The sequence below is a fragment of the Oryctolagus cuniculus genome, chromosome Y, assembly GCF_051225735.1.
Source record: "Oryctolagus cuniculus isolate XC-2025 breed Fujian yellow rabbit chromosome Y, ASM5122573v1, whole genome shotgun sequence".
NCBI classification, from domain to species: Eukaryota; Metazoa; Chordata; class Mammalia; order Lagomorpha; family Leporidae; genus Oryctolagus; species Oryctolagus cuniculus.
This window is the reverse complement of record NC_142889.1, coordinates 26984645-27009981: the sequence shown is the minus strand read 5'-3', so window position 1 is coordinate 27009981 and position 25337 is coordinate 26984645. Positions and strand designations below refer to the sequence as shown.

The 25337-nt window shown below is 39.4% G+C and overlaps 1 pseudogene; it reads right to left on the bottom strand.

The window, feature by feature from the left end:
• Positions 1-23594: 23594 nt before the first annotated feature.
• On the bottom strand, positions 23595-24981 carry LOC149119425 (nuclear receptor subfamily 2 group C member 2 pseudogene; annotated as a pseudogene).
• Between the last annotated feature and the right edge of the window lie 356 nt (positions 24982-25337).

Below are 25337 nucleotides of genomic sequence, written 5' to 3'. Positions count from 1 at the left end.
CTGCTATAATTCAAAAGTTGTACTTTGGAAATTTATATTTATTAAATAAAATTGAAAAGGAAAAAAATAAAAATAATAAATGCAATGAATAAACAAATAAAAATAAGAGAAAAATGATACATATTGAAGAAAAAAAAAAGAAGGTGAAGCCAATGTTGATGTCAGGAAAACTAAAAGCAAGGAAAAGAGAAACTTTAAATATATGATGAAAAGAGTATCAGAAAGGAAGCTTCCAGAAAATAGAGTGGAGCTTTATTTTAGCATAATTTGTATACAACATAAGAAAGCTTAGAATCATGAAGCTACAAGATTTTTTTTTTTGGACAGGCAGAGTGGACATTGAGAAAGATAGACAGAGAGAAAGGTCTTCCTTTACAGTTGGTTCACCTTCCAACATACCGCGCTGATCCAGAGGCAGCAGCCAGGTGCTTCTCCTGGTCTCCCATGGGGTGCAGGGCCCAAGCACTTGGGCCATCCTCCGGGGCACTCCCGGGCCACAGCAGAGAGCTGGCCTAGAAGAGGGGCAACTGGGACAGAATCTGGTGCCCCGACTGGGACTAGAACCCGGTGTTCCGGTGCCACAATGCGGAGGATTAGCCTATTGAGCTGTGGCACTGGCCTGCTACAAGATTCTTTTTTGCTTGTCACCTAAAACCTACATGGAAGCCTCACTATAAAATAGTATAAAATTCACTGTGCTGAAACATGAACACAGAATAGGTGCAATTGTTATTCACCCAGAGAGCAACAGAAAATAAAAAATGACATTAGACACAAAAAGATAGGATCAAAAAATTAAAAATATGAAAACCAAAAATTTAGCACTGCAAAATGATCTGACATAACACATTAGACATGTCAAAGACCAAATTTGTCACAATCAGAATAACTCAAGTATGAATAATTAAACAAAAATAGAAGTACCAGAGGGAAATGAATTAGAATTACTTAAAAAGAATTATAGAATAAAAATGACTGTAGAAAGAAAATTAAACTGAAGATAATACAAGAGTGAATAGAAAGAAAACAGATTTGAGAGCAAACAAAGGATATACAGTTAGACAAGATAATCCAGCAATAGTGATAGCACAGCAAGCTGAAGCAATGGAACAAATTTTGGAAATTTATACTTAAAGTACACTTTAAGTGTAGAATATATTTGAATGTATATATTTATACAGTGTAAATGTGTTTAACAAAATCACTCTATAACATTCAGCACTTAGACATGTTCTTATACAACTACTGAAATTATAAAGCAAAGAAAGATTTTATTAGTATCTAGAAATCTAGGTACTTATGAGCAAAATGAACGATACTGAAGGATTTCAAATTACCATAAACTACAGAATAAAGGATTTCAAATTACCATAAACTACAGAATAAAAATGTGAGAAAATAAAACACTTCTTACACAGATGTGCTTTGTGAATATCATTTTTAGAATTGCACTTGATAAAGACATTTATAAATTTTATTATTATTTTTTTTTCTGTAAGATGAATGCCATGTCTTTAACATGGTTTTAAGGACACAATTATACTAATGCCCTTATGACACATGGTTAACTTTTTTTTAAAGATTTATTTATTTATTTGAAAGTCAGAGTTACACACAGAGAGAGTAGGAGAGAGACAGAGAGACAGAGAGAGAGGCCTTTCATCTGTTGGTGCATTCTCCAATTGTCCGCAATGGCTGGAACTGCATTGATAAGAAGCCAGGATCCAGGAGCTTCCTCCAGGTTTCCCATGTGGGATCAAGAGCCCAAGGACTTGTGCCAACTTCCATTTCTTTTCCAGGCCATAGCAGAGAGCTGGATTGGAAATACAGCAGCCAGGACTCAAACCGGTGCCCATATAGTATGCTGGCACTGTAGGGGGTGGCTTTACCTGCTACACCATGGTGCCAGCCCCAAAGATTAACTTTTTAAATTTTTTTAAAAAGTTGAGAAGGGGAGAGAGAAAGAAAGAGAGAGAGAGAGAGAGAGAGAGCAAGTGAGCTTCCATCTATTGTTTGGCTACCCAAATGGCCACAATAGCCAGCACTCTCCAGGCAAAAATCAGGAATATGGAACTCCACCCAGGTCTCCCACATGAGTAGCAGGATCTCAACCAGTTGGGCCAACTGCTACCTTCACAGGCACATTAGTGTGGAGTTGTACTGAAAGCAGAGGATCCAGGACTCAAATTGGCACTTTGATAAAAGATGCCTACATTGAAAGCAGTGCTTTAATGCAGTACACCATAACACAAGCCCCCAATTATTTTAATAGTATAACTGTATAATTCAATGTATTTTCCATTTAGGAAATTTTACACTGGAATGTTTTTGTTTCAAATTATCCAGATCCAAACACATATAGCATATTATTAGAGAACCTAGTGTCATCATTATTAAAATTTCAATGTCCTAAAATCCACTCTAGAAACAATGGTGTTGAAGTATAAGCCCCCCTAATGTTAATTTAAATGTAATTTTTCTGAGACTTCTTCCAATTTAAAAGATATGTAGTTGCAAAGGAATAATCTGTGGGGAAGAAGAATTTTCCTGGGAAAATGTTTTTAACTTGATTAATTCTGTAAGGCTGTCAGTTTTCCATGAGGACATTTCCATTGCTTAAATCCCAGCACAAGCCTCTCTCCCATTCATGACTTCTTCAACTTTCAGTACTCACTATTATAGTTCTCATTTAAAAATAATGGTAAAAGCAATGGACTAAATGAATACTTTTTGAAAATATAATCAATTTGGAAAATGGTTTATAAGGCAAAAAAATCTCTAAGCATGATAGTATAATGAATTTTCATTATGCAAGAACAATTAATCACTGTGTAGCAGATTGTCAGCAAAACAAAATGCTTCAAATGTAAATAATTAGAAAATATTGTCTGTAAAGGTCAGAGAATTTTCTCTCTATGAAGTAGGTTTTAATGATGAGGATTATAATGGAGAATATCATAAAACCAACAAATGTGAGATAAATCAACACTAATAATTTCTGTATTAACAGAATATATTTCCTATTCATTAAAACAGAGAGAATTTTTTGTGAATGTCCATAAAGAAAAAGATACAAAGGGATTCCAGTTAAAACACCTCAAGGGCTGAGATTGTGGTACAGTGGATTAAGCTGCCACCTACAATGCTGGCATCCCATATGAGAGCTCATGTGGGTGCCTGCTCACTTGCTCGCTCTTCTTCTAATCCACCTCTCTATAATGCTCCTCTGACAGTAGCAGAGGATGGACCAAGTATTTTGGCCCCCGCCACCCCCATAGGAGACTTGGATGGCGTTCATGGCTCCTGGCTTTAGCCTTTTTCAGCCCCAGCCATTGTGGACATCTGGGGCAATAAACCAGAGAATGGAAAATCTTTTTGTAATGCTAGGCAAGTTGTGACAAATTCTTTAAATTTCTGTTTATTATGGAATATCTTTATTTCACCTTCATTTATAAAAGAGAGCTTTGCTGGGTGCATTATTCTTGGTTGACAGTTTTATCTCTTAACACTTTGCATGTATCTTCCCATTCTCTCCTAGCCTTTGGTGTTTCTTATCAAAATTCAGCTATGAATCTGTGCGGGTCAGCCGCATCAGTCGAATGGAACCTGAGGAAGGGAGAGGGACCTAAAAGAGAGACAAGCGATCACAGAGAATGGAGCCAAGACAACAAGGCTGATCAAAGCTCATTTATTCCAATGTCTGGGTGGTATTTTTACATAACAAGCACAAAGAAGCACAAAAAAGCACAAAGAAGCACAAAAGATGACAACATACATAAGCAACTTATTGGGGCCTCTGGTGGCACAGATAATTTTAACAAAGTGTTCTTTTTCTTTTTCTTTCTTTTTTTTTTTTTTGACAGGTAGAGTGGACAGTGAGAGAGAGAGAGAGAGACATAGAGAAAGGTCTTCCTTTTCCGTTGCTTCACCCGCCAGTGGCCACTGAGGCCGGCACGCTGCAGCCAGCACACCGTGCTTATCCGAAGCCAGGAACACAGCAGAGAGCTGGACTGGAAGAGGGGCAACTGGGACAGAATCCAGCACCCCACCGGCACCATGGCTCAATAGGTTAATCCTCCGCCTGTGGCACCAGCACACTGGGTTCTAGTCCTGGCCGGGGCACCAGATTCTGTCCCGGTTGCCCCTCTTCCAGGCCAGCTCTCTGCTATGGCCCAGGAGTGCAGTGAAGGATGGCCCAAGTGCTTCGGCCCTGCACCCACATGGGAGACCAGGAGAAGCACCTGGCTCCTGCCTTCGGATCAGCGCAATGCGCTGGCCGCGGTGGCCATTGGAAGGTGAACCAATGGCAAAAAGGAAGACCTTTCTCCCTGTCTCTCTCTCTCTCCCTGTCCACTCTGCCTGTCAAAAATAAATAAATAAATAAAAGAATCAGCTCCCCAACTGAGACTAGAACCTGGTGTGCCAGTGCCACAGGTAGAGGATTAGCCTGTTGAGCCGTGGTGCCGGCCAACAGAACATTCTTGATTATCATCCTCCTTCAGGATGGGAGTATGTGACTTTCTTATCCGAAGAACTCCACAAGCCAAGATTGGCCTTGATTGTCCAAAGGCTGCCTACATGAATCTAATTTGAAATCCTCAGAAGGCAATCTGGAGTTTCTTTATATTTTACTGTAGAGAGTTTTAGTACAATGTGTCATGAAGATCTTTTCTTATCATGGCTATTAAGAACTTTATGTGCTTAATGTACTTGAATGTTCCTCTCTTTCCCAAAATTAGGGAAGTTTTCTGTAATTATTTCACTAAAAAGGCTTTCTTGGGCCAGTGCTGTGGTACAATGGGTGAAACTGCCAGCTGCAGTGCCAGCATCCCATATGGGCACCAGTTCAAGTCCCAGCTGTTCCACTTCTGATCTGGCTCCCTGTTGTGTCTTCGGAAGGCAGTGGAGGATGGCCCAAATGCTTGGGACCCTGCTCCTATATGGGAGATCTGGAAGAGGCTCCTGGATTTGGATCAGCACAGCTCTGGCCATTGCAGCCAACCAGGGAGTGAACCAGTGCATGGAAGACCTCCCTTTCTCTCTCTCTCTCTCTCTCTCTCTCTCTCTCTCTCTCTCTTTCTCTGCCTCTCCTTCTATCTCTGTGTAACTCTTTCAAATAAATAAATAAATAAATATTTTAAAAAGGCCTTCTAAATCCATTCTCTCTTCCCATACCTTCAGGAACTCCTAAGATCTGTATGCTGGGTCGTTTGATAGTATCACATAAATCTCCAACACTGTTTTTTGTTTTTCAAATTTCTTTTCTTTTTTGTCTTACTATAAAATTTCCATTGACTTGTCTTCAAACTTGTATATTCTTTCTTCTACCTCACCAAATCTGTAGCTAAAGTTTCCCACCACATTTTTAATTTGATTTATTGAATTTTTCATTTCTAATATTGCATTTTGATTTCTCTTATAATCTCAATTTTATGGGAAATATTCATTCTTTCATATTATGTATGGATTTCTTTAATTCATGGATTTGCTTCTAAAACTACTTCTAAGTAATCCTATGTTCAATTTTTTTAATTCCATTTCTGCCATTTCTTCAATATCTTCATCTTCATATTCTGGTATTGAAGTGTTGTTTTGCTCTTTTATGGGCAAGATGTTGTCTTCCCTTTTCTTGTTTCCTGAATTGCTGCATTTATTTTTAGGCATTTGTGGAGATACTTGATAATTGTTGGTTATTTTTCCTTGTTATGGATTTTATCTTTGGTCTATGCCTCCATGGCTTAGTGGAGTGTCTGTTCTTTCAGTGAATATCAGAGGCATGTGCTGGGTGTGGCCAGGTAGTTCTATTCAATGTTCCAAGTTGAGGGAAGTGTGCACATTGACACCCAAGTTGACTGTGTTAAATCTCTTTTTTTATCACAGGGGAGGTTTGATCAACTCTATTAATGTAGTCTCGTGCTCACCTCCTTCCTCCAATGACCAATGCTTAGGTGCTAGCCACAGTTGCTACAATATTTATGCATGCTGACACAAGAACCATACAAAGATCTGTATAGCCCTTGGTGTGATCATGAATCCTGCTGCAAAGATCCTCACCGGGACTCAGGGAGCCACAAGCATGTGGAGCCATGCATAGTGACTGCCCAAAGACCCAGCCACACCCTGTGCCCTCCAGTGCAGCCACAATGTTTTCACAACCCCAGCACACAGTTACGACCACCAGAACCCTGTCAATTCTCCCAGAAGACTTAGATGATTCCTCTTGGCTAGTTGCTGGGCACATGGACACAAGCTGCTGCAGCTGTTACATGTGTTCAAAATTGTGCCTGCTCTCTCTCAGCTGGTTGCAGGATTCCAGTGTCTGCTGGTCAGGGAGAGAGAAACATGCCTGCTTTTTTCCCTCTAGGTTGGCGGGTACACTGTTCCCCACAGGGCTCTAACCCAGACTCACACTAGACTCTTCCCTCACCTTTATTAGCAGTGGCTTGGGCTGCTGCAGTCTGATCTCACCTCACTCTCCAAAGCTGGTGCTGAGGCTCTTGGCTGCTGGATTCCTGAGAAGTGTGAATCCACATCCTCTACATAAGTCCACAATGTTCCTCTAATTTGCATTAAATTTCTTCTGCAGCTTTTCTCAATGTATCTTCCCTGAGATTGTTTTCTCTTTACTTTTCTAAAACTATCTTCTGCTAGACTAGAGCAGTAAGCTCCCTCCCTATTTCACCATCTTGGAATCCTCTTAATAAATATTTTTAAAAATATACGATAGTTCTGCATAGAGTGATTAAAAACTCACTAACATAACAAGAAGATATTTAAAGGACTAAACAAGCTGAAATAACCATTCATAATGGAAAATAAAAACTAAGAATGTAAAGCTGATATTTTTGGAAAAAATAATGAATGTGAATGAGTGCTATAAGATGTATAATTGAAATAGAATAGAAATACATGAATAAATAAAATTCTCCCAGATGTTTACTAGAATTTTGTGTACAATATTGGTGGGACCTCAGATTGATGAAGATGTATTACAATAAATGTTAAAGGAAATAGGCTAGTCAATTTGTGGGGGGTATTAATTGACATATCCAGGCAAGGTAAAGCAAACATGGAACTTGAATAGATCACAAAATATTAGATTTTAGTGAGACACTTTCCATTCAAAATGTTCCAATAAACCCAAGAAACTCAAATTCAAAGCTGAAATATTTAGATAAACAAAAGTAAACATTTTGATGCACAATGCATTGTAAGCAATGTTTTAAAAATTTCTAAGGTATGGGGGCTGGTATTGAGGCATAGTGGGCTAAGCTTCCTCCTGGTGTGCCAGCATCCCATATGGGTACCAATTCATGTCCCAGCTGCTCCATTTCCAATTTAGCTCTTTGCTATGCCCTGGGAAAGCAAAAGAAGATGGCCCATATGCTTAGGCCTCTTACCCACTTAGGAGACCCAGAAGAAGCTCTTGGACCCAGGCTTTGTATCAGCCCAGCTCCAGCCTTTGCAGCCATTAGTGACTGAACCAGCAGATGGAAGGCCTTTCTCTCTATCTCTCCCCTTCTCTGTTTATAATTCTACCTTTCAAACAAATAAATCTTTAAAAATTTATAAGACATAAATCATAGGGTTTTTTACTTTAGATAATGGGTGACTTTCTCCGTTACATAATGAGCTTCTATAAATCAATTGAAAAAAAAAAAAACAGTAACCAAACAAAAACATGGACAAAATATGTATGGATTATTTTTAAAAAAGGAAAAATGAGTTTAGATATATGAACAGAAATGCAACCTCACTGGGAGAAATTAACAAAAACAATCCGGAGATCATCATTTTCAACTTTAAGATTGGCAAGAGTCCTAAAGGTCTCAGAAGACCATATTGGTCAGGCTGACTGGAGAAACAAACCATCATATCTATTACCAAACAGCTAGAATAGCCAGATCCAATTATCATGACCACTATAAAAGGCAATAAGACAGGGCCAGTGTTGTGTCATAATAGGATAAGCCTCAACTTGTGGCTTTAGCATCCCATGTGGACACAAGCTAATGTCCCGGCTGCTCCTCTTCTGACCCAACTCTCTGCTTATGGCCTGGGAGAGTTCAGCCCAGCTCTGGCCATGGCCTACATTTGGGGAGTTAACCAGAAGGTGGAGGTCCTTCCTCTGTGTCTCTCCCTCTGTATGTAATGCTGCCACTCAAATAACATAAATAAATATTTTTTAAAAAGGAAACATGACAATATTTATCAAAATTATGAGTTCCTATGCTCTTTAACTCAGCAATTCTAGTTCTAGTAATTTCATTTAGAGGTTTACCTTCACCTGTGTAAATTAATGTATTTCATTGATATCTATTACAGCATGTATTGCTATAAAAATAAAAGTTTGGAAAAAGGAAAAAGTAAAATATCTAAGGAACATCTGTACTAGAGACCATGAGTCTCAAAATATGAGGAAGTGATTTTGGTAATGATATGATTGTCTCTGAGGGGGTGGACACCATGTATTTTATTGTACCTTCTGCACATTTTATTGCCTTTTAATTATATAAAAATAAAGGGAGCACAAACCACAATAAAATCATTGCAGAATACTATACAAAATAAATGTACATTAATTTTACATTAAGTAGGCTAGTACAAGATGCATCTGTGTAAATTACATAGACTATGCTAAGGATAAAGGGAAGTAACTATGAACAAATCATTCAGGGGCCTGTAATAAATTACTAGGAATCTAAAGTTAGCCTCATTGGAGATGCAGAAGCAGACACTAGAAAGAACATGTATGAGGCAGCAGTGGCTGGGGTGACAGATGGGAGTGATCTACCTAGGATTGATGAAGGGTATAGGATTATCACATTCAGAAAGCAGAAAGGGGCCCAAGAAGGATGCAAAAATAGCCTATGTATAGGCACATCGTGGTGATCCTTAAGAACACCAAAAGCTTAAAATATAAGTAGTGTAAACAGTAAACAGAGAGAACACAGAGATTATCCTTATGTCATCAGTTGATACCACCTGGGGCCTTTCCTCAACAAGGGTCACAGCCAGAGGATCATGAGCTGGCATCTTCACATGCTGAGGAACCTGGTCACTCCAGAATTCCACACATGGAAGTTATGATTCAAGAGATGAGGAAAATGAAATTTACCTCTCATATACTTGTACAAAAGAAATGCTGAAATACACTGTTCAACACAAAGAAAATTGCTGTGCCATGTTCCAATGATTCAATGATTTGTTTATACATCCTCCTTCAGTGACCTTTTGGATTGTTTCTGCTTTAAAGAGAGTGGCAGTTTTAAGTAGTGCTATAATGTTTAGTGATGTAGTACTTCAGGCTTTTTTATGATTAGGCTGCTATAAACTTTTTAGTTAGGTCTTAAGGTAGATTTACACATCTACTGCTCTGCATACACCTAAGAGTGGGTCTTGAAGTAAGCCTATGGTTAATGTTAATAGAAACTGATAAAGATCTTTCTGTCCATGCTAATATTCTAAGAATAACCAAGGATCTCTAAATTTAGGATTAGGAGGGAAATTACACCAACGTACCTATGCATCATCATGCTCAGTGGTCAAACATGAGAAATATGAGGGCACTTCAAAGCATTTGTGGGAAAACAGAATTAAAAGATAAAAACTGATTTGGATCTATCATGCTTTGAAATCCATGCATAGTATTTTCATAGCATTCTTTTTACATGAACTTTTTAAAATCCTCCCATTTTTCCTTTAAGGAAAAAGACAAAAATGCCAGGACATATAATAAAAAAACAATTTGAAATTATGAAAGTATATTGTTTGCAGATTAATATGCAAAAAACTAATATACAAATCAATAATACATTGAAAAATCCACTAAAAATTCAATTTAACATAATCACACTTACAGTAACAGTAAGAACTACAATGTATGTCATAAGAAATACATGGTAAAACCTTTTTGGAAAAGTATCACAAACCATTGCAGGAGGACATAAAAGAAGATTGAAACAAATTTAAGACATTCATGAGGGAAAGACAACATAGCAATTAATTAATCTATAAATTTAATGTAATTATAAATCCCAAAAAGATTTTCCAAACATATCAAAAAGCTGAATAAATGTGCAAAACTATCCAGGACAAAAAGAATAAGGAGAAAGGTCAAGGCCCTACAAATCCTGTTCCGTTATCACTCAGAAACCCGGGCCACATTTTATACTGCAGGGAGACAGAACTCTCTTAAGACAAAATAGAGTTTTCACAAATAGCCCAGGTACATAAAGGCACTTGATAGATGATGAAGAAGCTATTAAAATTTCAGTGAGGACTGTGCCAAAATATATTTTACTTAAATCTAAGCCTCTAGATATAACCTCAAGCTTACAGTAAACAAGAGATTAAATGAGTAAATTAAAGGATACCATTAGGAAATACTCAGACAAAACTGAATACAATTTATTCTACAAAGGTATTGATTTTTACACTTTAAACAAATTTTTGAAACAACTGGAAAATTTGAAAAATGTTTAGTAACAATAGCAAATTTTGTAATTATTGGTAGTTGTTTATGTATAATAATGACATTGCATTTATTTGGGAGATTGTCCATATTTTTAGATGCATAATGAAATAGCGAGGAGTGAAATGTTAAGATATCTGCAACTTACCTGCAAATGAATTCAACAAAAACTACATATGCACCTGCACACTCACTGACACACAGCAAAATATTAGAAATTGGTAATTTTAGATGTCAGGTATGCAGAACATCACTGCATGATTTTTGTTTCTTTCTGTACACTAAAATTTTCATAATAAAATATTTGAAAACCAGATGGGAAACAGTATATATTGAACAAATATTGTTGAGAAAATTGAGTTCTTATAAAAGTATATTCTTACTTGACATCCTAGGAGAAAACAAGAAAAAAAAAGCATTTTAGGAGAAAAAAAGAAAGTCTCTTTTCTCAAGTTATGACAGAATTTCTTAAGGCACAGAATATAAGTCATGGGGACAGCACAGTGGCATAGCAGGTAAATCCACAGCCAGCAGTGCTGGCAACCCCTATGGGCAGTGGTTCCAGTCCTGGCTGCTTCACTTCCAATCCAGCTCTCTGCTATGGCCCTTGAAAGCAGCAGATGATGGCCCAAGTTCTTGGGCCACTGTACCCTCATGAGAGACCTGGAGGAATCTCCTGAAGCTGGCTTCAGATCTGCACAGCTCCAGCCACTGAGGCCAATTGAGGAGTGAAACAGAGGATGGAAGACCTCTCTCTCTCTATCTCTCTCTGTCTCTCCTTCTCTCTGTGTGTAACTCTACATTTCAAATAAATAAATCTTTTTTTAAAGAATATTAGTCATGAGAAAAAGAACTAAGTGAAAAACTAAGTAAAAAACTAAGAACTAAGTAAAAAAAACTAAGAACTAAGTAAAAATACCAAAACAGGTAAAAGGAAAAATCAGGACAACTAGAAAATATAACCTAGACAAATTAATATCTCTAAGAATTAAAAACATCAGTGGAAAAATAGAAAAAGTTCATGAGACAGTAGCAGAGAAACTCACCCTCAGAAAACAAGTTCAACATCCCATAAACATATCCCAAGTTATATGATCTTGAAAGTTTCAATTGAAACATGACACTCCATAACACACAGATTGGCAAAGAATAGGAAAATATGATAGTAGTTTGAGATGATTGAAATTGCTATATAATTTGGATCAACTGGCTATTCAAATTTGACAGTTTCACTAATGCAGAAAACTGGCATACTAAATCATTTAGCAATTCCAATTCCAGAAAATTCCATTCATGACAAAAAGCTATTCTTGTTGCACTATTTGTTACTGCTAATATTAGTAACCACCCCAAAGTCAATCAACAAAAATTGAGTATGTAATACAGACCTATTCATACAATAATATATGACACAGCAGTCAAAACAAAGAATATTGTATTCATAGCAACATGGAAGTTTGCAAAATGCACTTCTAACAATAAAATCAAGCTGAGAAAAGACTAAGTGTCAGGGTATTCGTATTAACTGAAAAAATTGAAGAAGGAAATCCAAACTCTATACCAGCACATTAATGCTCTACTGTAAAGATAGGGTAGGCAGCTACATAGTGACTCACAAAGAACCCTCCTTACTGTTGTTTAGCCTCTATAATCCTTTCCTTTATACACCAAAGTTGCCTTGTGAAGCCAACAGTCTGTCCTTAAGGTATTGTACTATTTGAATTAATGGTAAACTAGTATTCAAACAGTACTTTATACTTTGCGTGTCTGTGAGGGTACAAACTGTTGAAATCTTTACTTAGTATATACTAAGTTGATCTTCTGTATATGAAGATAATTGAAAATGAATCTTAATGATGAATGGGTTAGGAGAGGGAGTAGGAGATGAGATGGTTTTTGGGTGGGAGGGTGATTATGGGGGGAAAAAACGCTATAATCCAAAAGTAGTACTTTCAAAATTTATATTTATTAAATAAAAGTTTTAAAAAAGTTAAAAAAATAAATAAAAGTTAAAAAAAGAAAACATGGTAATAAAACAAAAAAAGATTTGGTTATAAAAATATGGTGGCTTCTGTCTTGGGTGCTCAGTAGCACTCCCTCTCAGACAACTTGCTATGGGATCAGCAAGCACACTCTGGTCAGGCAGTGGTGCTGATGTCCACATGATGAGTAATGGGGGGTTTCTGCCACCCACAAGTTAGAGACTAGAAGTGATATCTGTAGACCAAGGGCCAGAGCCAGCCTTCTCAGCTATTCATCCATCCCTAACCCTCAGGAAGCTATTCATCCATCCCTGACCCTCACGTAACTGCACAGAGTGATAAACAGCTATGTTTGGGGGAAGATTGCTACACAACAATAGGTAATTAATACAAGATACTTATACCCATTTTGTAAAATTAAACAGGTGCAGCCACTTGGGAGACCTGGAAGAAGCTCCTGGCTCCCAACTTCAGATTGGCTCAGTTCTGGCCTGTTTCAACCATTTGGGGAGTGAACCAGCAGAGGGAAGACCTCTCTGTCTCTAACTCTCTCTGTATCTCTACCTCTCTCTGTAACTCCTAACAAATTAAACAGGTGCAGTAATTATGAGAACATATGCTCATTTGGGGATGAAGTATAACTTTGGGGAAGGGGATGGATGGGCTTGTGTGCTATTTTTTCAAAGAGATATTTCTTTCAAAGACAGAGACGGAGAGAGAGGGAGGGAAAGAGACAGAGAGAGAAGGAGGGAGGGAAAGAGAGAGAGATGTATCAGAAGCAGAGAAGTTAAGGGTTGATCTGCTACTCCTATGGGATGCTGTGTTGCAAGCAAAAGTTTAACCTGCTGTGCCAGAATGCCAGCCCAGGGTCTTTAGTTATATTTACCTTTAATTTCCATGGGAAAATATTATTTTTCTTTTTACTTTTTAAAGATTTATTTACATACATGAAAGTGTTTGTGTTTGTGTGTGTGTGTGTATGTGTGTGTGTGTGTGAGAGAGAGAGAGAGAGAGAGAACTTCTATCCAATGGTTTACTCCCCAAATGGCCAGGACTGGACCATGCTGAAGTCAGGATGCAGGAGGTTCTTCTGGATCTCCCATGAGTGAAGGAGCCCAAAAACTTGGGCTATACTTTGTGCTTTCCAGGAACATTAGCAAGGAGCTGGATCAGAAGCAGAGCAACTCTGCCTGGAACTGATGCCCATATGGAATGCTGGTGGTGCAGGTGACAGCTTTACCCATTAAGTGTTGTAAGTTCAGTGCCATTTAACTGACTTTCTTTCACTAAAATCAATGCCATTCTTATCTGCTGATACCCAAAGTCTCACAGGTAGGGCCTCCTCCAAAGCTTCATTGCCTAGGAGCCAATGACTGACCACAAAGGTAGCCAGAGGCTAACAAAAAAATGACACCCTAGAACATCCCTGATAGAATGCACACGGAGGCTTTCATCCCAGACATCTTTCCCAACTCCCTCTCCCCAGCAAGAACATAGAAGGAAAATGGAATGGTGAGGCTACATAGCAAACCAGGAAAATAGCAGTGAAAGGGAAAAAATCATCAAAATTGAAATTCAAACACAGCAAAATCAATCCAAAACACCTATGTTATCTTAAGTGAGGTCTCTCACGTGGGTGGTAGGTGCCCAACTACTGGGGCCATCTTTATACTGCTTTCCCAATCACAATAGCATGGAACTGCATCAGAAGTGGACCAATCTGGACTCAAAACTGTGCTCATTTCAGATGCTCATCCTGGAGGTAACAGCTTAACCTGCTGTGCCACAATGCTCAGCCCACCACAGCACTTTCAGACTTGGACATTTTGATTCAGGACAATGAAATCCCTTTCTTGCTCCCCATGTTTCTGCTCTGCGTTCTCGTAAAGCATTCTCTGAGTATTTTCCTATCAGTCCTCTTTTAAATTCTGCCATCCTCATGGAAAAACTTGCTTTTGTTGATTTTGCATTGGTGGGGTATCTTAGTGAAGAGGTGTTAGGGAAATGTCCAAGGAGTCAAATGTAATATTTCTCTCACATTCAAACAAACAGTAGTAGCACCATGGTTGAACATACTTGGAAGAGCTCTTTGATAAGTGCCTACCATACTCCAGGCATTTCATGCCAAAATCTCTCAACAAAACAGCTGTGAAAATAGGGAAGCTCCCAGAGGGCTCAAATCTCCTCCCCTGGCCACTAGCTATGACCTGGCAAAAACAAGACTGAATTTCAATTCCCATGATCCCTAGGTTATATTCTATTAAGTGCTCTTTGGTGTACCATGTTGCCCTGATTTGAAATTTGGGATCACACTGGGAATACATAAGACAGGTCCCTCAGGGGTTCACTGTCTTCAACCACTCATGATTTTCATTTTATCTCAAAGAAAGGGCATAAATAATTATTAGATTGTCCACTTGACTTTTGTCTGCTATGGAAGAAACAAAATATTTAACAGTGATAGGACTTCAGGTACCAGTAGAACTCAGATGAAGGCCAAAAAGGAGTAATTTTTTGGTATGCTTTGTTTTAATGTGCATATTTTGATGTACTGTTTATTTTTTTGTATTTAAATACCAATTTATTGATATTAAGGGATAAACCTAGGCACACTGAAATTCTAAGAGTTTACCTGAGCACTCAGTGATTTATATGTTTTGCAGCCCCAGATTACAAGTAGTTCAGGTTCAATCAAGAGGGTATTAGGGGAACCTTTAAAGAGTTCACCAAAGATAAACAAATAAAATGTTTGGTTGAAGTGGAAGGTCCCTAGTTAGAGGTTACTTGGAGGTTTCTGACTGGTAAAGTCTCTAGGCAGAGGTTGGTTGAGGGTTTCTGGTCAGTAAAGTTGAAGTTAATCTGCAGTTCTAATTGGCTAAGCTTTTCATTTTATTATTTACACGGAGATGGATTTTGGTTTGTTTATGCAGCAATTCAAGTACTAGAGACACCACAAAGATTTTTTTAGAGGTCTCCCCATTTTTTAGCATTGACACATTTTACTTTGCATGTTTTTTTAACTTTTATTTAATAAATATAAATTTCAAAAATACAATTTTCGATTATAGCGGCTTGTTTACTTTAATGTAATTATATTAATGAAGTCTTTTTTCTCACAGTAAAAAGGACTGCAAACTATACTGCTGTTTGAAATACTAAAAAAAAATCAGTGCATATTCAGATTCATGTCCTCTGGGGGAAAATAAAAGTAATATTTTCTTATTAACATCACATTATAAGATTTCAAACTTAATAGATAATAGTGAAGAAAAAGAAGCCCTCCATTCAAAGTCTTTAAGATACATAGAGTAATCATTAGACACCACTGGAATATACAGTGTGGCTCTTCACACGTGATCCAGTGTTACCTGAGTATTCTGAGTACTCACCAGAGTCATGTGGGCCATGTCTTGCAACACAGCATCAAACACCTTCTGATGCCCCTGTCCATGATAGACTTGTATGACTTGTGCTAGAATGGGTGATATATAAGGGGAGCTTGTCATGAGTAACATGGAACTACATGTCCACTCATGGTTCCCGCCTGTCATCATTGAATATCTTCTGTGGATTTGGTTAGAATGTGTGATGTATGAGGTGGTAAGGCAGTGAGTGACCAGGGAACTGCACATTCACACAGAGCTACTGTGTGTCATCACTCCATATCTGGTATTTACAGACCCATGTTGCCCCTTTATGACTAAAAGACCTTTTTATCCTCAGAACATGGAACATGACATCTGTGAACCCAAAACTCCCACTTCCCAGATAAGGAAAATGAGTCCCAGGAAAGGGAAGTTACATCACCTGAAATTACAGCCATCTCAAGGCAGAGCTTTGTCCTTGTTCAAAGTTGCCCAAATTCTTTCATCAAGAAATCTTTCCCAGGACAGAGGGAAGACACTTCAGTATCAAGAATTAAAATGAAATATTGGACATTGCTGATGCAAATTGTATACTCCTCATTATCTCACTAATGAAAACAAGGGAGACTATTTTAATAAACATCATACATTCTCCACAATGAGTAATAAGTGGAGGCAGATACATGTGGCATTGCCCGGCCTGTGCATATCTGCCACCCTCTTCATCTGGAAAATAAGGGAGAAAGGAGGTGAGTAGGCCTTCTGCAGACATGCCACATCTACCACCAGAGACAGATCTCCCAGAAGGCCTGGAGTCCTGTGCAACTGGGTCCGGCTTCTCAGGCCAATCCATGAGTCATATGATCAAAAATACCAATCAGGTCAATTTTAAGAAAATGAAATGTACCAAGCTGTCAATATTCTTTTCATATGTAAAATTATTTGCAGTTTAAAACACATAGATTTAAATTAAAACTTAGTCTGTTGATAAAAGTATTATTTGTAAAAATAGTATTTATTTAATAAAATGGAGAGGGAGGGAGAGAGAGAGAGAGAGAGATGGTTTCCATCTGCTGGTTCACTCCCCAAATGAGTGTGACAGCAGCTCTGCAAGTTTACTTTAAGTAAAATGACCCTTTTGTGAAATCAGCAGCCAATATTGATTTGTCTGAGAATGCGCTGTATGTCCTCTTTTCCTTCCTCCCTACTCTTTTTGGAGAAGGCCTGCTTAGCTGTCAGCAGAGATGTGGAGAGAGGCTTAGAGCCAGCTCACTGAGCTTTCTCACTTCCACTGTTAATGCTGATGAACCTCTGTCCAGTAGGCTTCAGCCATCAATTCCTGCTGAGCTACAGAAACCTGCTTTCTGGGCAGTCAGCATTTATTCTCTCTTCCTGTATGCACAAAACTTGGAAGGACATCCACCAGCCTTGTGATCCACATTGGCATTGGGAGGCACCCTTGAAGAATGGAAGGCAGCTTTTCTGTTTTATTTTGCCTGATACTCTTGTTAGCTTGCTCTGACATGCACAGAAGATGGTGCTAAGGTTACAAAGCAAGATTCCTGCTGACCTCCAGGGTTTCCACGATCGGGGGATTAGACACAGTTGGCAAGGGAGGCTGCAGACTTCATTATGAAGACTTCTCTTGGAGCTGAGTCACAAGGTACTGGGTTTTCCAAATCAGTGCCATCAACCGACTGAGATTGTACTCCACAAGTCAGCACCTTTACACAGAAACTGGTGAGACCTAAATTCACATCTAGGATTCTGTGCTGGGGTCATGAAGAAGTAAAACAGGACTGTCTCTTCCCACTCTGCCCAACACAAGAAGTACCAGAAATGGCCCCGTGCCCTCACTTACTGCATACACTGAGGAACACTGTATCCCAGGATGGCACCAGCACAGGCAGATGTGGTGACCTGTATGCCATCCCAAATTGCAGTTAACACCATAGGCAGCTTCTGGGTGCCTGGGAGGGTTATTTAACTGCACATGGGAAAGCAGCAAGTGCACCCGTAGGAGGCTCCATGGAACCCAACCCAGGTATGAGGGCTCTGAGGCACACGGGCATTCACTTGTTGCAGGGCATCAAGCATATCAAGGTCTTCTCATCACTTGCTCTCGGGCCTCAGACTGTGTGGCCAGCAGCCTATGGAAGTGACTATGCTGAAATTGGGACTTCAAAGTTCATGGGAAATGCACAATATCTTTTAATTCCATCTTCTTATGAACTTTTTAACTAAAATATTAACATCATTGACATTAGTAGTATTGCTAAGCATTTTCTTTGATTCTTATTGATCCTCATTTTATTCTTGCCATCTTTTAATGCTTTAAAAATTTATAGCATGAAACAGTAAGAAACAGAATTGTAAACTGGTGTAGGTGAGGGTTAACGTATTATTTATCTTATAATAAATTGAATGTGAACAGTGCTGATATTTCTTTTGCTTTCCTTTTAAGCAGAATTGAATTTCACAATGAAGATACTATTTGCAATGTTTGCATTTCCAGCAGACAACAATATAGAGTGCAAAATTAGGCACTATGACTTTGTTGGTAAACAGTGCTCAGTATCTAGGACAGAATGGATGACCAACATCTTTAACTTCCCATTGATGAAATTTCTGATTTAAAAAATTCAAAATTTACCAACCGCAGATGTGGAGCTGTATACTATTTTTTGTCATAATGTGCATACTTAAAACAAGCAAATATCATTCTGAATAATGGAATGGTAAAAAAAGAGCATGGGGTTCAAAGATTTCTTAACATACATACACAAGGGAGCTTCAAGAAGGTTTATTAAAAGTAAAATTTTTTATTTTTTCAAAACTATTTAAATTCATACATAGTTTTTATTTTTTCTTTTAGTTTTCTTTAATACCAATCTCTGACATTATAAAACTTCATTTTTGCTTTTTGTCCTTTGAGAATTTCTAAATATAAATTGAGTTAAAAGAATGTTCCAAAATCTGATATTTCATTAAAAGGCATTAAAATGTTTCTTAGGCATGAACATGCTAAAGACAAGAGGAGTAAAATGTTCACATAGTCAGTTTCAATGCCTTCTGGAAATTACTATTGTATGTAATCCTTGGTTCCCTGAGGAAGGAACAATTGACCTTGAATCTTGGAAATGGACAGGAGATAATGGACATAGGGAACATAAAAAGGATAAGGTTATTCCTATTTCCTATTTTTCCTTATGGTCAGCAATATGCCAAGGTCTCAGTCCTGATGCACACAGGATTCCAGGTAAGCCTGAATAGTTATTGCTTCTGCCCCACCTCCTGATGCAGATTCCTTGTTCCCCAGATTTGCATTACAGGGTAAATTAGAGAAAAGCTCTGACCCAGAATCCATTCTGCCCTTGTTTAAAGCAATGTGATAAAATGAAAAGTTGGAAGATGAAGAAACTCTGCCTCCATATATTTCTCTGTGACTTTTACAGCTAGTAATCCTAATAAGAGCATCATCCCATAGATGTGCAAACATTATGGTGGTTCTGAAAATCAGTACAGGAAAACGGCATGCATGGATCATTTACAATGACAATGCTGGAAAATATTACCAGACAAATTTGTGTACCATAGGACTATAAACAATTGGCCCAAGCAGTTCTAAACTCAGGAAAGTGGCTTCATTTTAAGGCAAAGTACTCCATGATGAGTGTGATGATTAAGCAGAGAGAAATCAGAATGGAAATATGCCTCTTACTGTTGATATGCTTCATGGTGAGGGACAATACACAGACACCCAAGCACAAATGCATGGACCCCCTCAATATTTTGATCAAGTGTTTTTGTACACACTCAGAACAGGGAGAGCCACCCCAGATCATAGTATGGGAGAACAAAAGCTTACACACTTAAAACAGAACACTGAGCTGTGAGCTGATTTTCTAGCCAGACTAAAAAGAGTGGCAGAGGGCAAGTTCAATCATATGGGCATGGCAGATGTGCTTATCCATCAGCTAGTGTTTGAAGGGTCAAATCAAGAATTCAAGGATGCAATAGCTCCAGTTAAACATGGAAACCTGGGTTCTTGGGTCTTAGCCACAGGAGATATAGGTGTACAACCTCAGCCAATACACTGCAGTTACTATGGCTACAGCTTTGACTTAAGCTTTAAGGGATAACCAAAAAGTGATCCATGTTAAAATTATGTGAAATTTGGCCTCATAAAAAGGGATTACAAGGAACATCCAGAAATGCCAAGAAATTTCTGTCCCAAGTGCAAAAAGGTATATCATTGGGAAAAAAAAATCATGAGCAAAATTTATTAGGGATTGTAAGCCTTTAAATGGCCATGGGGGCAGCCCTCAGCCCTGTCCCCAAGAGGGTCAGAAGCCAAAAGCTCCTCAAGTGTATTGGTGATAAAATCTTGAGCTCACTGGACTCACTCCTTAGGAACAGATAATAAGCCTTTTATGAGATTAACTGTGAATGCCATGGTTTTCAATGGATTGCTTGATAGGGAGCAGACTACTGTGTGATGCTAAGTGAGGAGTGGCCTCATCACTGGCCTTCAAAGCCTGAGCCAATATTACATGGAGTAGGAGGTGACACACTCTCCAGACAGGCGGCTCAACCATTGAGTTGGGTTGACTATGATGGAAATTAAGGATTTTTTCAACCACTCATTTCAAAGACACTTAGTACACATTTGTGAGGAAGGGATGCACTAGCAAGTCAGGGAGCTTGGTTCACTATGGATTATCAGGTATTGTATGATGATACTACGGATCACCAGAGAAAGGGTTGCACTAGTTCATCTGTTCATATTTACCCCCAATTCTAAGGGTCACCGCCAAACATATAGCCTTTTCCTTTACAGTGGACTTCAGATACCCCCACATGGGTTGAGCAGTGGCTCTGGAATGAGAACTAAAGGCTTTTCAACATTTGGTTGAGGAACCAATTAAAATTGGGACTTCAGCACTCTTAATAAAGTCATGACTAAGATGGGCACTTGAAGCCTGCACTCCCAGCTCCTCCTGCTATCCCTGCTCATTACCATATCATTATTTTGGAGCTAAAAGATTGCTTTTGCTCTATTCCTCCCCACCCTAAAGACAAAGAGCGATTCACCTTTCCAGTGCAACAATTAAATAATAGTATCCCTACACCCTGATATTAGTGGCCAGTCTTCCTCATGGGAATGAAAAATAGTCTTAATATATGCCAGTATTATGTTAATAAGGCTACACAACCTTTCCTTTGTCTATATCCCACAGTTTTCATTATATGGATGATATATTGGTAGGACATCCAGATGAGGATTACTTAGACAAAGCCTTTTGTGACCTTCAGGGCATGCTGTATAAACAGACTGTACATAGCACCAGAAAAAGTATAAAAAGTAGAAACCTTTACAATATTTGAGAACAATAATTACTGACACAGCTATAAGATCTATAAAACCTCATTTGGAGTTAAAGAAAACTTTAAAGTTAAATGAGCTAGAAAAGCCCTAGGACATATTAATTGGTGTAGACCATATTTTTCCATTACTACTGCTCAAATGAGTCCTTTATTTCAATTATTGGAGGAAGATTCCACTTTAATTCAATAGGAATGGCTACTCTTCATGCTCAGGAAGTACTTGAATTGATAAAGTTTTGGATAAAATGGAACTACATGGATAAAATCCAAGAAAAGGAAATACAATTACTTATAGTCCCTACCAAAAAACAACCTTTGGGAATAATAAGCCAAAATTCAGAAGCAGTCATAGAGTATACCCATCATGTACTTCCTAATTTCATCTCTGTGGGGAGCAACTGGGAGCAACTCGGACTAGACTAAGTTACTGGAATTAAGACTTATTCTATGCATCTGCTCTCCCACAATATGGCGCTGGGAGAGGAGGAAACAGCTCCTACACAGCTGCCTCCAGTTCAACCAATAAACAGCAGGACCTGCTCCTGATTGGAGGAGAGCAGTGTACTCGGCGTGTGGGTAGCAGAGTTGGGATTGGTGGAAGAGGACTATAAAGGAGGAGAGAGACAACATGCACCAGGAACATCTAAGAGGAACACCTGAGCAGCCCCTGAGAGAGCCGGCCAGCGGTGTGCCGCTCCCCCGCGGAAGTGGGGAAAGTGGCAGGGGGAACTGCCCTTCCACGGAGGTGGAAGGGATGGTAGCCAACCCGGGAAGAACCAGCAGCAAACCCGGGGAGGGCCGAGCAGACGAAAGAACAATGCAGGGTCCTGTGTCGTTCCTCCACGAAGACGGGGAACGACATAATGGGGCCGTGACTCGGATATAAAGCCTAGGCAGGGTTTAGTGTCGTTCCTCCATGAAGAGGGGGAGCGACACTCGGCAATCAAAATGTATTGTCATGTCTTGCAACCAATACTCTCCATTCTAGCCATTAGGTCTATAAATGTCTACCAACCCTAGAAGATTAAAAAAAATGCTGTTTGGCAAATGGATGTTACACATTTTCTGGAACTTGGAAAATTAAAATATGTCCATATAACTATAGATACTTATTCTAATGCCTTAATGGCCTCCACTTTGACAGGAGAAACAGCTACACACATGCAATAAGTTGTTGTATTAAATATTTCTTATTTTTAGGCATTAATTTTCAGATTAAAACAGACAATGGCCCAGTATATTCAGATCAATGGTTTCAGGACTTCTGCAGGCAGTGAAAAATTCAACATGTCACGGGCATTCCCTATAACAGTATAATTCAAGCTATCATGGAGCACCATCATCAGAGATTAAAGGCACACATATAAAAAAATCACAAGGGGGGAGCCCACTCTCAACATGCATTATTATCTAAAGCCTTACTAACTATTTTTACCTTAAATGACAAACAAGAAGCTCCTATTATGACTCATTGGACCCCATTAGCCTCTTGAAGTCCGTTACCTCAGGTACAGTGGAAGGATCTCTAAACTAATCAATGGTGTGGTCCTAGCCCATTACTAACCTGTGGCAGAGGATATCCTTGTGTCTTTCCAAAAAATGAAGCCAGATCACAATGGATCCCTCTCCTACACATCCAATCACACCATACAACAGGGGATGAAGAGGCTACACATCCCCAAGACACTGAGGGAGATCAAAAGTGGGCCAGGACATGGAGAGTGCTGAAAGCACTTGTGGAACAAGCCAATAACTTAGGAAGAAGACAAAGACAGGACATTTCCAAGCCTGAAAATTTATTAATCTTTTAGTGACACCTATGGTTAGCAATGTAAATGTTCAAGGAGTACATCGGGCTTCTGTTCCTTACCCACCTGATATGCATGTGCTAGAATGGCATCAGGCAGCACCATATTGGTGTGTAAATGATACTAAGTTATATCCAGGATCTGCATAATGGGATCATGACCCTAAAACAGAACATAAATCTCCTAAGGGAAGTGACAGAGGGACTTGTTAATTATGTTCAATTGGATTGTGACAAAAATTGGGAGAGATATATGTGTGTCACTATAGCATAATGGAATAGCTCAATCTATAATCTGTCCATGATTAATCAGTACATCCCTGGATGGTGGAGTGTTGAAAATATGCAAGGGATTGTAAATTTGACAAAATGTAATTATGAATTGGCTAAAATTCATGTGGATGCTATCAATGAATCAGTGTTCACAAATCTGATTATAACTTTACTAAAGGCTTACATCAGATAAATCTGGGGACTCTTACTTTGTAGGGTGCTACCACAAATGTTCTCTGTATATTTCTTAAAATAATTTGGTGACTACTCTCTAATATTCATAAATCCCTGATGTTCACTGTGTATTATTTACAAAATAAAAAGAGTGGAGGAAATGTTAGGGAACAAGACAGCCACAGTATTGACAGGTTTGAGGCTCTGTGTCTGCACATGGCCAACAGACCCTTGAGGAAGTGAAGAGGGCAGTCCTGCCCAAGTGCCTGAAAGGCTTGGATTGAACTGGCCCAGTGCATGGAGAGGAAGAACAGGAAGGACACAGATTTGCAGATGTACTGCACATTGAGGTGCTTCGGCATCAGGTTTGGCATTGTCAGCTTAAACATGAAGTGTGTGTCTGAAAGGATAGGGCCTTCAACCTCAATGGCAGGTGCTTACTGGTCCCTTATGGTGATGTGGAGGCTCCCTCCTCCACTGGCGTCCATCTATTTGATCAGGCTTGGTGGCCAGGAGCTGTCTGTGGTATTAAGTGCTTTAGCTAAGGTATCAAATGCCCTGCAATCTCACTTGCAGACTGGTCCTCTAGCTGGATTTCTGAAGTGTAACCATTGTTCAAGGATTCACTTAGGTTGACAAGGAGGTCGCTACATTTGCCAGTGTGCCTAAGCTCCCTGGATTGTTTCTGCCTTGGAGTCACTGCCAAGAGAATTGTGCCATCCTAGGCTGCTAGACATTCACAAGCATCCCTGATCCTTCTGTCTTGTGGACATCAGAGGACTTCTCAGGTCCTTCTGGATATAGATTTTCTCAGGTGAAGCAGCACAATTGCTCAGTTTCTCCCACTGCTATCAAAGGACATCTGTTTACTCTGTACAGATTCTATTTTAATGCTCATAGCCAAGCATTTTTTTTCAGCTGGCAAAACTGACAGTGATTACAGTGATGTTTGCTGATGACGAAGTCTTGGTTGCTCTAAAATTTTTTTTGCATGGTCCTTTTAAAGAAACCTTTGCAACCTTCACAACTGACAGCCACATAGTGATGGCCAGAGGCTTTGTCACCACAGATCGTACAGTACTCCACCACCTGGAGCTGCTGTAGGTCCATCCTGCCCAGAAATTGCTCCACAGAAGCAGAACCCATGACAACCTGGATCCTGCCAGGAACCAGGTTGTCTCAGGTGGTGAATATTTCCTGCTTGGTGCTGGAGGTCTCTGGAAAAGCCAGTATCACCACCCCAGTTCCTGCTCCATCTGGACCAGTGAGAATGAACTGATGTTTAGAGGAGAGAGAGGCATCCACTGCTGTAACTCTCTGTGTCATCTTTCCTGTCAGCTGGTCCATCACAGTCTGAATGTGCCGAGGAGAGGCTACCAGCAGAGTTGGTGTAATGATCTGAAAGCACAGGGAGAGGCTGGCCATCCCTCAGAGATTCTGGCAGAAAGGTCTTTGTAGGTGGTAATTCAACCACTTGTGGGTCCCCACTTTGTAATGAACCAGCCCCTCCATATTTGTAGCCAAGGTGAAGCAAGATTATTAGAGAACCTCAGGATTTGGCACCAAAGTGGCCTGGAAGCAGGTCTCATGTTGGTGGTGGGCAACCCCCAAAGAGGAGGGCAGGGCAGAGTGAGACTGGGCCTCCTGAGTAGGTAGATGGCAAGAGCCTGGGGGCTAAGGGATCCCTGGACCACAGGAGAGAGGAGACACTGAATTGTATGGGGGAGGATCAGAGCTGGGGGTGCCACAGGAGTTGTGGGGAAGGAGGAAACTGTTATTGTTTTTGTCAGTGAAAGGTCAGAGTTCTTGACCCCATTGCTGTAGCCACTGCAGCCTGGGCACTGGGAGGAGGAGCACGAATGTTCTTCCTTTTC